Below are 16,254 nucleotides of genomic sequence, written 5' to 3'. Positions count from 1 at the left end.
TACATGGTCGGCATAACATTATGGGCCAACGCGTCTATAATATGCTGTAGATTTCTATAATTCTATGAAATTCAAGGGAAATCTCTTATCCCACGGAGAGATGACAAGTTGCAACCTGTCATCATAGAGAGTGTGAGAGGGAAACGGCAGGGATAGATTTTGATATACTGATATGGAACAGAAACATGGACAGGAACCAAATGGACTGAGTGGGCTTTCTAGTTTACATTGTGAGGGTGATAGAGACAGTAAGTACCTGAGACACGGGATAAATGATACAGAATTGACTTATCATTCATAGATTCACAATGTAAAACTTCTGTCTAGTCTAAGGCTAACATCAGCAGAACTGACCCCTCCAATGCTCAGACCAGTGTTCAGTCCTGGGTGCGATGAGCAGCCGCAAGAACTGCAGAATCTGACAGTAACAGTCCCTCATGAACCTGCAGCTGCCTTCAGTCACCGTGATGGTGAAACATTTAACACGGAGCTGATTTGAACTTCCTCCCTGATGGGAAGTTGCTGGTGTTGCAGCAGCTGGGATGATTGAGTAAATCTCTTTCTTTATTTATTAATCTTTTTATTGATATAAAGGAATATAAATACAAACAAGAGGAGAATTATCTCAAATGTACATATCAATAACAATACAAACAGAAAGTGAAATAAACATTATCAAAGTCATACATAGTGTTAAGCTATTATGTGATATATAATAAAAAAAAGACGACAGATGATTCTCCTCCATTCTATTCATGGAGAAAAAAAACTTTAAATTATGAAATGAAGAAAATAAAACATTGCACTCTACAAAATAAAAAAGGAACTGGGCAGTTCATTCTGAGGAAATGATCAAAAAGTAAAAAAAAAAGAAAGAATTTTGATCAAATCTAGAACTTTGAAAAAAATTGTAAAAGTAATAAATCAAATCAACTGAAAATATTGAATAAATGATCGCCAGATTTGGTCAAATTTACAAGATGTGTCTAATGTCCGACTTTTTCTTTTCTCTAAACTTAGACAGGACATAATGGAGGAAAGCCAATAAAAGACAGTGGGTGGATTAGAATCCTTCCACTTCAGTAAAATGGCTGTCCTAGTCAATGAAGTTGAGTGGAATCAGGAATATTTCCTGGTTCCAGTGGGATAATCCCAATGGTTCCAGATCCAAGACATTTGATAATGTTTTAAAAACATCTCTCCAGAAATTGTCTAGTTTTATACAAGACCAAAACACATGAGTGAAAGTGGCCAGCTCAATATTACATCTGTCAGAGACAGGATTGATGTTGGAAAAAATATGTGCTAGTTTATCCTTTGTCATACACTACATGCACTACATTAAACTGTATCAAGGAATGGCGGGCACAAAGAGATGAGTTATTAACCAAATAAAAATTTTACTCTATTGATTATCTGAAAATGACTCTTGAAATTCTAATTCCCAAGCAGGTTTAATTATATCATTAGATATCAGTTGAATAGTGGTTTATAAATTATAGCTATCAGCCCTTTATGAAGTGGTTTAAGATGAAAGACGGCATCTGTCATATTAGGTGGATAAACAGAAGGATAATTTGGCAGCAAACCACGTAAAAAATTCCCAATATGTAATTATCTAAAAAAGTCTACATTAGATAAATCTGGCTATCCACAGGACCAATGCCTCTCATCATCTTATACACCTGCATGAATTTCCTGCATGTTTTTCTCCATGCTGAATAAGACGATGGCCACACTGTGGTTTTAAAGTTATTCAGAGCTCTGGGCTAAGCTGGTTCTTCCCTGCTCTTTTGAACGTTTTGCGTCATTTTCACTAATTTCAAGGGACTGTTCCTCAGGCAGCTGGGTTGTTGCAACGCGCCTCTAAACCCTGACAGCAGACTAGCGAGTGAATCTTTCTGACCAGAGTCAGAAACCAAAGAGTGGCCAGCCTGAATCTGGGCTTTATAACCATATAACAATCACAGCATGGAAACAGGACATCTCGGCCGTCATAGTCCGTTCCGAACTCTTAATCTCACCTAGTCCCACATACCCGCACTCAGCCCATAACCCTCCCCTCCTTTCCTGTCCATATAACTATCCAATTTTACCATAAATGACACAACTGAACTGGCCTCTACTACTTCTACAGGAAGCTCATTCCACACAGCTATCACTCTCTGAGTAAAGAAATACCCCCTCGTGTTTCCCTTAAACTTCTGCCCCCTAACTCTCGAATCATGTCCTCTCGTTTGAATCTCCACTACTCTCAATGGAAACAGCCTATTCACGCCAACTCTATCTATCCCTCTCAAAATTTTAAATACCTCGATCAAATCCCCCCTCAACCTTCTACGCTCCAATGAATAGAGACCTAACTTGTTCAACCTTTCTCTGTAACTTAAGTGCTGAAACTCAGGTAACATCCTAGTAAATCGTCTCTGCACTCTCTCTAATTTACTGATATCTGTCCTATAATTCGGTGACCAGAACTGTACACAATATTCCAAATTTGGCCTTACCAATGCCTTGTACAATTTTAACATTACATCCCAACTTCTGTACTCAATGCTTTGATTTATAAAGGCCAGCGTTCCAAAAGCCTTCTTCACCACCCTATCTACATGAGACTCCACCTTCAGGGAACTATGCACAGTTATTCCTAGATCTCTCTGTTCCACTGCATTCCTCAATGCCCTACCATTTACCCTGTATGTTCTATTTGGATTATTCCTGCCAAAATGAAGAACCTCACACTTCTCAGCATTAAACTCCATCTGCCAACGTTCAGCGTTCCACCATCTTTAGGATTGCAGAAAAAAAATGAGGCCTGGAGTTCACGATGAGTAGGAGGAAGAGGAATCACACCAGCAGGATGTGGCTACAAATGAAAGATCAGAAACATCTTGAAACTGTTTGATTGAAAAAAGGTGTTTAATTTCTGCAAAGTTCTGCAGGAAATCAACAGATCAGGCCGCAAACGTGGGTAGGAATAAATAGACAACGCTTAGACAGAGCCCGTTCAGCATGCCTAGACTGTGTACTCCTCTGCTTAGTTGCTGCCTGAACTGCAGAGTTCCTCCAGCATTGTGTGTCTGCATCTCTCTATTTCCAGCAACTGCAGAATCTCTTCTGTTTCATACCTGCATTTGTAAGAGGATTGTACATTGGCATTAGATACACGGAATACCTGTTAGTATCGACTTTGTTTGTTTCTGGGAGCCGTCACACAAAAGAAAACTGAGCTATGGACATGCAACCGGTGCTTGCAGAGACTTTCAATGGCACCGTGGTTACCGATAAATCCATGCAAAAGCACCGATCTAATGCGCAGGCGTTAGCGTTGTTAATTATACCCGAACATCACGCATGCGCGCAGTGCGCAAACGGAAGGATCAGCATCAGGTAAGAGTGTTCGCCACGTGAAGTTTTCAACACAGTTTTAGGAAATTTTCTGTGAACTTCGGACACCGTGGCCCGCAATCCCGGGACAGTCCTGCTCTCTTCCCTCTCTCTCAGTCCCACGATCCGTACACGGGCCCCGGGGAACTTCAGGCTGATAAGGGAATGGGAACCGATGGATCTCTCAGACAGAGCTGAGCTCCAGCTATCTAAATGCAAGGATTAGGACCTCGGAGAAAGGGAACAAAATCTTTTACATCACCAGCTGAGAAAATCACCTTTTTTTCTACCTCCAATCACAAACAAGAGAAAACCTGTGGAGAGGGCACAGTTTTAAGGTGCTTGGAAGCCGGTTGGAAGGAGATGTCAGGGGTTGTGTGCTTTATACGTACCCTGGGTTACTCATAACAAACCATATTCTGGAAGAATTGACCTTTTATTTAACAACAACAAAACCACGTTTTAAACTGCCATGCTTCTCGATCAGTCTTCATTTCTGCGCATGCTCGGAACTCTGTCCCATCCCTTTCTCACACTTGATGTCACAACGAGGGGGGAGTTTTTTTTTACGCAGAGTGGCGAGTGTGTGGAATGGGCTGTGATGGAGGCCGATACAATAGGGTCTTTTAAGAGGCTCCTGGATAGGTACATGACACGTAGAAAAATGGAGAGCTGTGGGGAATATCAGGTAATTTTTAACGTAAGTAATGTTCGGCACAGCATTGGGGGCTGGAGGTTGAGGCGTTCTTTATCTACGTTGGAAATCCAAGAAACACACACAAAATGCTGGAGGAACTCCACATTGATACAATTTTCCTTAGATGCTGTCTGACCTGCAGCATTTTGTGTGTGTTCCTTGTTCTACCACTTCTTGTTTTGGAATTTTCTACCGGTGAGAAAATACCTTGACCCATTCTCTCCGGATACATAATGACATCAAACATCTTTGCCCTGGGCAACAGGTAGCTTTCACATCACAAATGCGCCAGACACCGATGAGACAGAGTACTGTCCTTCCCTTCATGTTCATTGGCATTGCCGTCAATGAGTTCACCACTGTCAGTCACCTGGGGGAGGGTTCAGGGGGAATATTTATGTACAATACAGAAAGTGGAGTCACCTGTGTGTATTGTGATGATGCAAAAGTTGCTGGAGAGTTTGCAAGTGGGAAGAAATCGAGAAATATTTGGGAATCTGACTTTTTAAAGCATTATTTAGTGAGCAAATCAGATATGGATAGTATGCAAAAGCTGTGATGAGAACATCCTTCATTACCTGCTACAGGCTTGCTACTTAGGCTGTGTGAGAGTGCAGATGAACTTGATCAATCCCAGAGGAGATCAAAGTTCTTATTGACAGTGATTCACTAGCTTTTGAAATGAATATCTCAAAATATAAAATTCAGTGCAGACCATATTGTTGTCATTGGGTAAACATTGCACAGCACAAGGTTTTTGCACGCATATTTCAAATTGGAGGGGACATTAATGGGAATGAGGGGAGACTTCAGTGTCCCTGATGCCCTCACCTACAAGATGTGCATCCAGCTGCAGCTTGTAACCCTGCACTTTAAGGAGCTGGAACTTGAAATGGATGAATTCCAGATCATCCGGCAGTTGGATGGGGTGATGGATATCACATGAAGAGATGTGAATTACACTCAAGTTGCAGCACACAGGAGACTGGGTGAGAGTCAGGAAGTTGAATGAGGTTAAATAGTCATTGTTGAGTAATCTTGTGGCCATCCCCCACAAGAATAGGTGGACCAGTTTGGAAGGTGTTGTGTGGGGATTACCTGATGGAGCAAAGTCAAAAGGGAGATAGGGGATTTGTTAGTTAGTGGAACAGAACTAGAAGGTGACTACTATCCTAGTAGTAATGCTTCCCTGTGGGGTGGGTGGTTAAACTAAAGTTGCAGGGAGGATTGGTGCCAGAATGACAAATCAGGTAGTGGAGAGATTGAGTTGAATTGACTTTATTACATACATCCTTCATATACTTAAAGAGTAGAAATCTTTACGTTATGTCTCCATCTAAGTGTGCAATTTATAGTAATTAATAATAATTAATATGTACAACAAGGCATACAAGGTAACAGAAATACAATTGTATCAGCATGAATGAATCAGTCTGATGGCCTGGTGAAGGGACTGCCCCGGATCCTTGTGGTCCTGGCTTTTATGCTGCAGTACCGTTTCCCGGATTGTAGCGGCTGTAACAGCCTCAAGTTGGGGTGAATGAGCTCCCCAATGATCCTATGGGTCTGTTTTACACAATAATGTAAATACCCTGGATCGTGGGAAGTTCACATATCCAGATGAGCTGGGCTGTCTGCACCACTCTCTGCAGAGCCCTGCAACTGGGGAAGTACAGTTCCCATACCAGGCAGTGATGCAGAGTCTCAGGATGTTCTCAAGTTGCCCCTGTAGAAAGTTCTTGGGATTTGGGGAACCATTCCAAACTTCTTCAATAGTCTGATGTGAAAGAGGCGCTGTTGTGCCATTTTCACCACACGGCCGGTATGTACAGACCTGGTGGGATCCTCGGTAATGTGTATGCTGAGGAACTGAAAGCTGTTCACCCTCTGAACAGCAGATCCATTGATGTCAGAAGGGTTTATCCTGTATCCATTCTTTCTGTCAGCCACAACCAGCTCCTTTGTTTTTGTGATAATGAGGGAGAGGTTGTTTTTTAGACACCAGACAGATGTTGTTCAGACTGCAGACAAAGTCAGCAATCAAAAGGTTGAGCATGGTGAGATGAATGTGATGAGCTGTGTCTATTGCAATGCAAGAAGCATCGTTGGAAAGCCAGAATAGCCCACGGCATGGAATTTTGATATTGTAGTCATTACTGTGAGTTGGTAACACCCAACAATCTGAGGGATTTAGAGGAACAAATTTGTAGAGAGATCACAGACTATTCCAAGAAACAAAGGCTGAGATTGTAAGCGATTTTAACTTTTCATATATTGAGTGGGACTCCCATACTGTAAAAGAACTAAAAGGGTTAGAATTTGTCAAATGCGTCCTTAATCAGGACGTAGAATTCCTGATGTAGAAGTGTGAAATAAGCTGTTAGGAAACAATTCAGGGCTAGTGATTGAAATTAATGTATGGGAACACTTTGTATTCAGAGATCATAATGCTATCATATTCCAAATAAATATGGAAAAAGAGAGGTCTGGAACACAGATTGAGATTCTAAATTGGAGAAAGGTCAATTTTGATGGTATCAGAAAGGATTTGACAAGTGTGGTTTGGGACAGAATGTTTTTTGGCAAAGGAGTAAATAAAGTGGGACACCTTCAGAAGTGAAATTTTAAAGGTATAGAGTATGTATGTGCCTGTCAAAATAAAAGTTGAGATGTAAATGATGCAGGGAACCTTGATTTTCAAGAGGAATCAAGGCCCCATTTTGTTCCTCTAAAAGCCTCAGACTGTTGGGTGCAACCAAGACTCATTAATGATTACAATATCATCATTCCATGCCCTGAGCATATCTGACCTTTTTTTAGTTGTCATCTGTTGGCTTCTAAAAGCTTGCCAATAGTTTTTGCTCTTTTGTTTGCCCTCCCTTTGGCCTTTATGTTGGGTTTGGCTTCTCATTTTGCCACAGTTGTGTCCTCCTGCCTTTCCAATGCTTCCTCTACTTGGGGATGTATCCATCACTCAGATCCCAAATTGCTCCAGAAACTCCAGCCATTGCTGCTCCATTGTCACTGCTGCCAGTTTCCCTTCCAATCAAGTCTGGCCAGCCTCTCTGTCATTGAAACATGGAGAAGTTCAGGACAGAAACATGCCATTTGGCCCATCTTCTCAATGCTGGAAAAACATTCGAGCTGTGGAATGCAATGACCTGCACCGGGACCATAGCACCTCCCATCCAGATACCCATCCAAACGTCTCTTAAATGGTAAAATGGAGCTACCATACACCACTTGTGCTGGCATCTCATTCCACACTCACATGGCCAATAATTTGTTCCCCATAAATTTTCACACTTAAAATCAGTTGGAAAAGGCTGCTTGCATTTACCCATTCTATACCGTTATATTTTGTCTACATAGAAACATAGAAAACTACAGCACAATACAGGCCTTTTGGCCCAAACATATCCTTACCTTAGATCTAACTCGGCATACCCCTAGCCCTCTAACTTTCTAAACTCCATGTATCCATCCAGGAGTCTCTTAAATGACCCCTTTGTTTCCGCCTCCAGCACCACCATGGACTCGTGCATGTACTCACCACTCTCTGTGTGAGAAAAAGAAACCATCTTCTATACTTCTAACAAATCCTCAAATCAATATCGTTTCCTTGTTTATTTTTAGAGCTTTTTTCAGGTGTATAAGATGATGAGGGGCATTGATCGGGTGGATAGCCAGAAGTTTGTTCCTAGGTCAGAAATGGCTAATATGAGGGGGCATACAGACTTTTAAGGTGCTTAGAAATGTAAACCGAGGGGATGTCGGGGGGTATGTTTATTACGCAGAGAGTGTTGGATGTGTGTAATGCACTGCCAGCAGCAGAGTCGGAAGCAGATACAATAGGGTCTTTTAACAGCCTCTTAGATGGGTACATGGAGCATAGAAAAGTAGAGGGCTGTGTGCTGGGAAGTTCCAGGCAGTTTCCAGAGTAGGTTACATGGTTGGCACAGGACTGTGGGCCAGAGTGCCTGTAACGTGCTGTAGATATCACTGTTATATGTTAAGGAGCAAAACAACTTTGGTTAACTTCCGATCATCTGGTCCCACCCCCATCACTAAAGATGACTTAATTATCTCTGCCAGGGACCCAACAATTTCTGCACTTGACTCCCACAGGGTCTAATCCACCCTAATCTGCCTCAGGATAGGAAACACCTCCTCCACTTTAGTCAGTACAGGATCCACGATGTTAACTTCGCTTTTCCAAACTTCCATAGACTCTTTGTCCTGTCTCCTGACTAAATAGAGATTTAAAAAAAAACGAGGATCTCCCTATCTGCTTTGTTTCCACACATGGATTGCCACGCTGGTCTTACAGAGGACCAACTTTCTCCCTTACAATACTTTTGCTGTTACTCTATCACTAGAATCACTTAGGATTATCCTTCATCTGTTTTGTGAGGGCAAAACATGCTTTCATTTAGCCATCCTGATTTATTTCTTATGCGTTCTCTTGCATTTCTTATACTCCATAAGAACCTGCCTGCCTATTCCTGTTATACAATTCCATTTTGTGCTTCACCAGGGTCTCAATATCTCTTGAAAAACAAGGTTCCCAACAGTTTCTGTCTTTACCTTTTATTCTGACAAGGAGATACCCGCTTTGTACTTTCAAAATTTCGCTTTGAAAGACTCCCATTTACCAAGCACACCTTTGCCATAAAGCAGCCTGTCCCAATCCACAGTTGCCAGATCCTAGTGTTGATTCCAGGTGTTGATCCATGCCCTGAACACATCCGCCTTTCCTACGCTGCTCCTTGCATTGAAATATACAGGGCTCAGCATATTCACTGCACCATGCTGATCTTTTTCATTCCTGACTTTGTCTGAGGACTGGACAACATCTGTCTCCACAACCCCTCCACTATCTGGTCTGTTATTCAGCCTCCCATTCCCCCTGCAACTTTAGTTTAGCCCTCCTTACCCCCACCTCCCACCATGCAGCTCTATCAGCCCTTTGGCTTTCCTCTCACAGATCAATGAAAAGGAGGTGCATACCAGGTACAGGCAGGTAGGAACAAATGGGGTACTTATGAAATACAGGAAATTCAAGTGAACACTTGAAAGAAATAAAAGAAGGCATGAAGTTGCCCCAGCAGACAAGGTGAAGGAGAATCCTCAGGGATTCCGCATATATGTTAAGAGCAAAAAGATTGCAAGGGAAATAATTAATCCTCTGGAAGATCAAAATGGTAATCCATATGAAGGATAGCATAGACTTGGGGAGATTTTTTCTGCATCTGTATTTACTCAGGAGATGGACACAGAGTCTATAGAAGTGAGGCAAAGCCGCATCAACTTCATGGACCCTGTACAGATTACAGAGGTGGAGGGGTTTGCTGTTTTGAGGCAAATTAGTGTGGATCAATCCCCAGGGCCTGACAAGTTGTTCACTTGGACCCTGCGGAAGACAAGTGCAGAAATTATCGGGGCCTTAGCACAGATATTTAAATCATCCTTAGTGACAGGTGAGGTACTGGAGGATTGGAGGACAGACAATGTTGTTCTGATGTTCAAGAAAGGCTGCAAAAATAAACTAGGAAATTATACGTTGGTGAGCTTGACATCAGAACTGGGAAAGTTATTGGAATGTGGGTGCAGGAACCAGGTATATACTGTAAGTATTTGGATAGGTGTGGACCAAAAAAGGATAGGCAGCGTGGCTCTAGCCAATCTTATAGAGTCTCTTGAGGAAGTTATAAGGAAAGTGGATGAGGGCAAGGCAGTGGATGTTGTCTACATGGACGTTAGCAAGGCACTTGACAAAGTCTCATATGGGAGGTTGGTCAAGAAGGTTCAGTCACTCAGCATTCAAGATGAGAGAGTAAATCGGATGAGACACTGTCTTTGGGAGAAGCCAGAGTGTGGTAGCAGATGGTTGCCTCTCTGACCGGAGGCCACTGTCTAGTGGTTGCCACAGGGATCAGTGCTGGATCTGTTGTTGTTTGTCATCTATATCAGTAATCTGGATGATAGTGTGGTTAACTGGATCAGCAAATTTGTGGATGACAACAAGACTGGGGGTTTAGCGGACTGCGAGATTTACTTCTTATGTGTTCTCTTGCATTTCTTATACTCCATTAGAACCTGCCTATCCCTGTTATGTAACTCCATTTTGTGCTTCACCAGAGTCCCAAAATCTCTTGAAATCCAAGGTCCCTACAGTTTAACATATCCTCTTCGCTGACGATCAACACTGCTGCACCTCAGAGGTGTGTGCTTAGCCCACTGCTCTACTCTCTGTATACACATGACTGTGTGGCTAGGCATAACTCAAACACCATCTACAAATTTGCTGACGATACACCCATTGTTGGTAGATTCTCAGATGGTGACGAGGGGGTGTACAGGAGTGAGATATGCCAGCTAGTGGAAGGATGCCACAGCCACAACCTGGCACTCAACGTCAGTAAGACGAAAGAGCAGATTGTGGACTTCAGGAAGAGTAAGATGAGGGAGCATGCACTAATCCTCATAGAGGGAACAGAAGTAGAGACAGTGAGCAACTTTAAATTCCTGGGAGTCATGATCTCTGAGGATCTAATCTGGTCCCAGCACATGGATGTAGTCAGAAAGAAGGCAAGACAGTGGCTATACTTTCTTAGGACTTTGACGCGGTTTGGCATGTCAACAAATACGCTCAAACACTTCTATAGTTGCAGCGTGGAGAGCATTCTGACAGGCTGCATCACTGTCTGGTGTGGAGGGGCTTCTGCACAGGACCGTAAGAAGCTGCAGAAGGTTGTAAATCTAGTCAGCTCTATCTTGTGTACTAGCCTACAAAGTATCCAGGACATCTTTAGGAAGCAGTGTCTCAGAAAGGCAGCGTCCATTATTACTGTCCTCCAGCACCCAGGGCATGCCCTTTTCTCATTGTTACCTTCAGGCCTGAATAAAGGCACACACTCAGTGATTCAACAGCTTCTTCCCCTCTGCCATCCGATTCCTAAATGGACTTTGAAGCTTTGGACACTATCTCACTTTTACTGTTTTTGCACATTTTTAATGATCTATCCATTACACATAATTTATTTAATTGTTTATTTCTAATGTTTTAATGTATTTATTTTTTTATTATTATTATTATCTATGCTAGGCTATGTACTGCATTGAACTGCTGCTGCAAAGTTAACAAATTTCACGACACATGCCGGTGATAATCAACCTGATTCTGATTCCGAGTTTCAATCTTTACCTTTTATTCTGAGAAGCACATAACCGCTTTGTACTTTCAAAATTTCACTTTGAGGGCCTCTCAATTACCAAACACACCTTTGCCATAAAGGAGCCTGTCCCAGTCCACAGTTGCCAGATCCTAGTATCTTAATTCCGGGTGTTGATCATGTCCTGAACACATCCACCTTTCCTACGCTGCTCCTTGTATTGAAATATACAGGGCTCAGCATATTCACTGCACCATGCTCAACTTTTTCATTCCTGACTTTGTCTGAGGGCTGAACAACATCTGTCTCCACAACCCCTCCACTATCTGGTCTGTTATTCAGCCTCCCATTCCCCCTGCAACTTTGGTTTAACCCCCCCCCCCCTTACCCCCACCTCCCACCATGCAGCTCTATCATCCCTTTTGCTTTCCTCTCCCAGATCAATGAAAATGAGGTGCATACCAGGTACAGGCAGATAGGAACAAATGGGGTACTTATAAAATACAGGAAATTCAAGTGAACACTTGAAACAAATAAAAGAAGGCATGAGGTTGTTCCAGCAGACAAGGTGAAGGAGAATCCTCAGGGATTCTGCAGATATGTTAGGAGCAAAAGGATTACCAGGAGAAAAAATTAATCTTCTGCAAGATCAGAATGGTAATCCATAACAGGAGACAAAATAGATGGGGAGATTTTTTTTCTGCATCCGTATTTACACAGGAGATGGACACAGAGTCTATAGAAGTGAGGCAAAGGAGCATCAACTTCATGGACCCTGTACAGATTACAGAGGTGGAGTTGTTTACTGTCATAAGGCAAATTAATTCCCCAGGGCCTGACAAGTTCTTCCCTGGGACCCTGCGGAAGACAAGTGCAGAAATTGTTAGGGCACAAACACAGTTATTTAAATCATCCTTAGTGACAGGTGAGGTACTGGAGGATTGGAGGACAGACAATGTTGTTCTACTGTCCAAGAAAGGCTCTAAAAATAAATAAGAAACTGTACGTTGGTGAGCTTGACATCAGTCGGGGCAAAGTTATTGCACGTTATGTGCAGGAACTGGAGATGTGAGTATTTGGATAGATGTGGACTGATTAAAGATAGACAGCATGGCTTTCTGCATGGCAGGTCAGGTCTAACCAATCTTATAGAGTCTCTCGAGGAAGTTATCAGGAAAGTGGATGAAGGCAAGGCAGTGGATGTTGTCTACATGGACGTTAGCAAGGCACTTGACAAAGTCTCATATGGGAGGTTGGTCAAGAAGGTTCAGTCACTCAGCATTCAAGATGAGACAGTAAATTGGATGAGACACTGTCTTTGGGAGAAGCCAGAGTGTGGTAGCAGATGGTTGCCTCTATAACTGTAATCCTGTGATTAGTTGTGTGCCACAGGGATCAGTGCTGGATCTGTTGTTGTTTGTCATTTATATCAGTAATCTGGATGTTGGTGTGCTTAACTGGATCAGCAAATTTGTGGGTGACAGCAAGATTGGTGGTGTATTAGACAGCGAGGAAGACTATCATGGCTTGCAGTGTGATCTGGACCCGCTGTAAAATGTTTTGAGAAATGTAAGGTAGAAGTTAAAGCAGAAATGTGCGGGATGTTGCAGTTTGGTAGGACCTACCAGGGTGGATCTTACACAGTGACTGTTCGGGCACTGAGGAGTGCTGTAGTGGAAAGGGATCTGGGAATACACGTCTATAATTCACTGAAAGTGGTGTCACAGTTTGGTAGGGACGGAAAGAAAGTTTTTGGTACATTGGCCTTCATGAACCAAAGTAGTGAGTACAGGAGATGAATGTTATGTTGACATCGTACAAGACATTGGTGAGGCCTAATTTGGAGTATTGAGTGCAGTTTTGGTCACCAACCTACAGGAAAGATGTAAAGACTTTGAAGGAGTTCAGAGAAAATTCGCAAGGATGTTGAGGACTTGGGTTGTAAGGAGAGATTGAACAGGTCAGAACTTTATTCCATAAGACCATAAGACAAAGGAGCAGAAGTCGGTCACTCGGCCCATCGAGTCTGCTCTGCCGTTTTATCTTGAGCTGATCCAGTCAATTAGTCCCATTCCCCCTCCTTCTCACCATAACCTTCGATGTCCTGGCTACTCAGATGCCTATCAATCTCTGCCTTACCCAATGACTTGGCATCTACTGCGGCCCGTGGCAACAAATTCACCACCCTCTGGCTAAAAGAATTTCTTGCATCTCTGTTCTGAATGGGCACCCTTCAATTTTTAAGTCATGTCCCCTCGTACTGGACTCCTCCACCATGGGAAACAACTTTGCAGCATCCACTCTGTCCATTCCTTTCAACATTCAAATGTTTCTATCAGGTCTTCCCTCATTCTTCTAAATTCCAAGGAGTACAGTACAAGAGTGGTCAAACATTCTTTATACGTTAACCCTCTCGTTCTTGGAATCATTCCAGTGAATCTTCTCTGAACCCTTTCCAAAGACAGCACATCCTTTCCTAAATAAGGAGTCCAAAACTGCATGCAGTATTCCAAGTGAGGTCTTATCAGTGCCTGATGGAGCCTCAACATCACATCCCTGATTCTATACTCTATTCCTCTAGAAATGAATGCCAACATTGCATTTGCCTTCTTCACCACCAACTCAACCTGGAGGTTAACCTTAAGGGTATACTACACGAGGACTCCCAAGTCCCATTGCGTCTCAGAATTTGAATTCTCTCCCTATTTAAATAATAGTCTGCCTGTTTCTTTCTTCTACTAAAGTGCATGACGATACACTTTCCAACATTGTAATTAATTTGCTGCTTCTTTGCCCATTCCCCCAATCTATCCAAGTCTCTCTGCAGACTTTCTTTCCTCAGCACTATCAGCCCCTCCATCTATCTTTGTATTGTCAGCAAATTTAGCCACAAAGCATCTATTCTATAATCCAAATTGATGATATACAATGTAAAAAGAAGTGGTCCCAACATAGAACCCTGTGGAACACCACTGGTAAACGGCAGCCAACCAGAATGGGATCCCATTACTCCCACTCGCTGTTTCCCACTAATCAACCAACGCTCTATCCACGTGTGTAACTTTCCCATAATTCTGTGGGCTCTTATCTTGTTTCGCAGCCTTGTGTGTGGAACCTTGTCAAATGGTTCCTCAGTGAAGACTGTTGCAAAATACTCGTTCAGTTCCTCCGCCATCTCCTTATTTCCTATTACAATTTCTCCAGCATCGTTTTCTACCGGTCCTATATCTACTGTCACCTGTCTTTTACTCTTTATATATTTGAAAAAGCTTTTACTTGAAAATAATATCTGTCTTCCCACTAATTTTGCTTCCTTGTTTGCCCTCTGCTTCGCTTTTACTTTGGCTTTGACTTCTCTTGTCAGTAATGGTTGCGTCCTTTTTCAATTCGAAAATTTCCTGAGGGTTCCTTCACTCTATCTCACTAATTACTTCCGGTTCATTGCACAATACCCAATCCAGTACAGCCGATCCCCTAGTGGGCTCAACAACAAGCTGTGATTATGAAAATTGACAAGGGAGAGCCAATCATGTTGTGATCATTGCTTCCTAAGGGTTCCTTCACTTCCATCTCTCTCATCACCTCTGGTTCATCACACAATACCTAATCCAGTACAGCCAATCCCCTAGTGGGCTCAACAACAACCTGTTCTAAAAAGCCATCTCGGAGACATTCTACAAATTCTCTCTCTTGATATCCAGTGCCGACCTGATTTTCCCAATCCACTTGCATGTTAAAATTCCCCACAATTGGAATTCCTTGGAATGTAGAAGATTCAGGGGAGACGATGGAAGTACACCAAAATTATGAATGTTATAGATGGGGTAAATGCAAGCTGGGTTTTACCACTGAGATGGGGTGGGACTACAACCAGAGGCCATGGGTTAAGGGTGAAAGGTGAGGGGAAAATGAGGGGAAACGTAATCACACTGATGGTCATTCAGGTATGGAATGAGCAGCCAGTACAAGTGGTGCAAGCAAGCTCAATTTCAACATTTAAGAGGTCCGTATAGGTACCTGGATGGTAGGAATATGGGAGTGGGCAGTTTAAATAGTTCAGCACAAATTAGGTGGCCCAAAGGGCCGGATTCTGTGTTGTACTTTTCAATGACTGACAGGAACCTGAAATAATATGATTATTCATTTAATTCCTTTTAACAACTGTGTGGACCAACCATTCATCTGGGCAGGAAATGTTTACATGGCTTCAAAAGTGTGGCAGTTTATATTGACAGTAGATAAAAGAAAATCCCAGCGACACATCAACAAAGGGTATCTGCATAAGAGTGGTCAGTTACTGTGGGGCCAGGCACCCATGCAGCTCAGTGGGAACAGGGAATAATACCAATGGAGAGAGTCAAACTGAGCCAGGTCACAGATTGGAGATGGCAGAAATGCCCCATTCTTATTCCAGATACCAGCACTGTGCCCATTTGGAAGATGATTTCTCTCTCCAACTTGGGTTGAACCTCACTGTAACAGTGTGATGTCAGATCACACCTTGACAACTCAAGTGATCTAATCTGAAATGTTGTCCTTCACTTTATGATGTACTATAAATCTTTCTTCAGGTTAAAAACGACAAGGAAATTATCTACGGGTTTGTCTGACACAACACGCTGTTTTGCTGTCTATGTCCAGATATTTAAGAAGTGAAACAAGGGATTCACTCGATCATCATTTCTACTCAGACTGTGGGGAGTGATTCATCGATCATCTGACCGACTGGCATGCTGTCAATTTACATGGGGGGAATCCATTCATCTGCTCAGACAGTGGGAATGGGTTCAGTCGGTCATTTCAACTGAAGGTACATCAGATGGATCTCCGTGGGGAAGGCCATTCACCTGTTCTGTGGGTGAGAATGGATTGAGACGGTCTTCCTGTCTGTTGGATACGCCAGTCAGTGCACATTGAATTTGTGGGGAAGGATTCACTCAGTCAACTGACCTAATGGCTCTACAGCGAGTTCACACCGGGGAGCGGCCGTTCACC

General features: G+C 42.7%; 1 protein-coding gene across 1 annotated transcript in view; it reads left to right on the top strand.

Moving 5' to 3' along the window:
- The window catches only part of LOC132388121 (zinc finger protein 436-like), a 329,833-nt gene that overhangs the window by 299,613 nt on the left and 13,966 nt on the right, over positions 1 to 16,254 (top strand). The window lies entirely within an intron of this gene.

The sequence above is a fragment of the Hypanus sabinus genome, unplaced genomic scaffold (assembly GCF_030144855.1).
Source record: "Hypanus sabinus isolate sHypSab1 unplaced genomic scaffold, sHypSab1.hap1 scaffold_266, whole genome shotgun sequence".
Lineage (NCBI taxonomy): Eukaryota > Metazoa > Chordata > Chondrichthyes > Myliobatiformes > Dasyatidae > Hypanus > Hypanus sabinus.
This window is presented reverse-complemented; position numbering and strand designations above follow the sequence as displayed.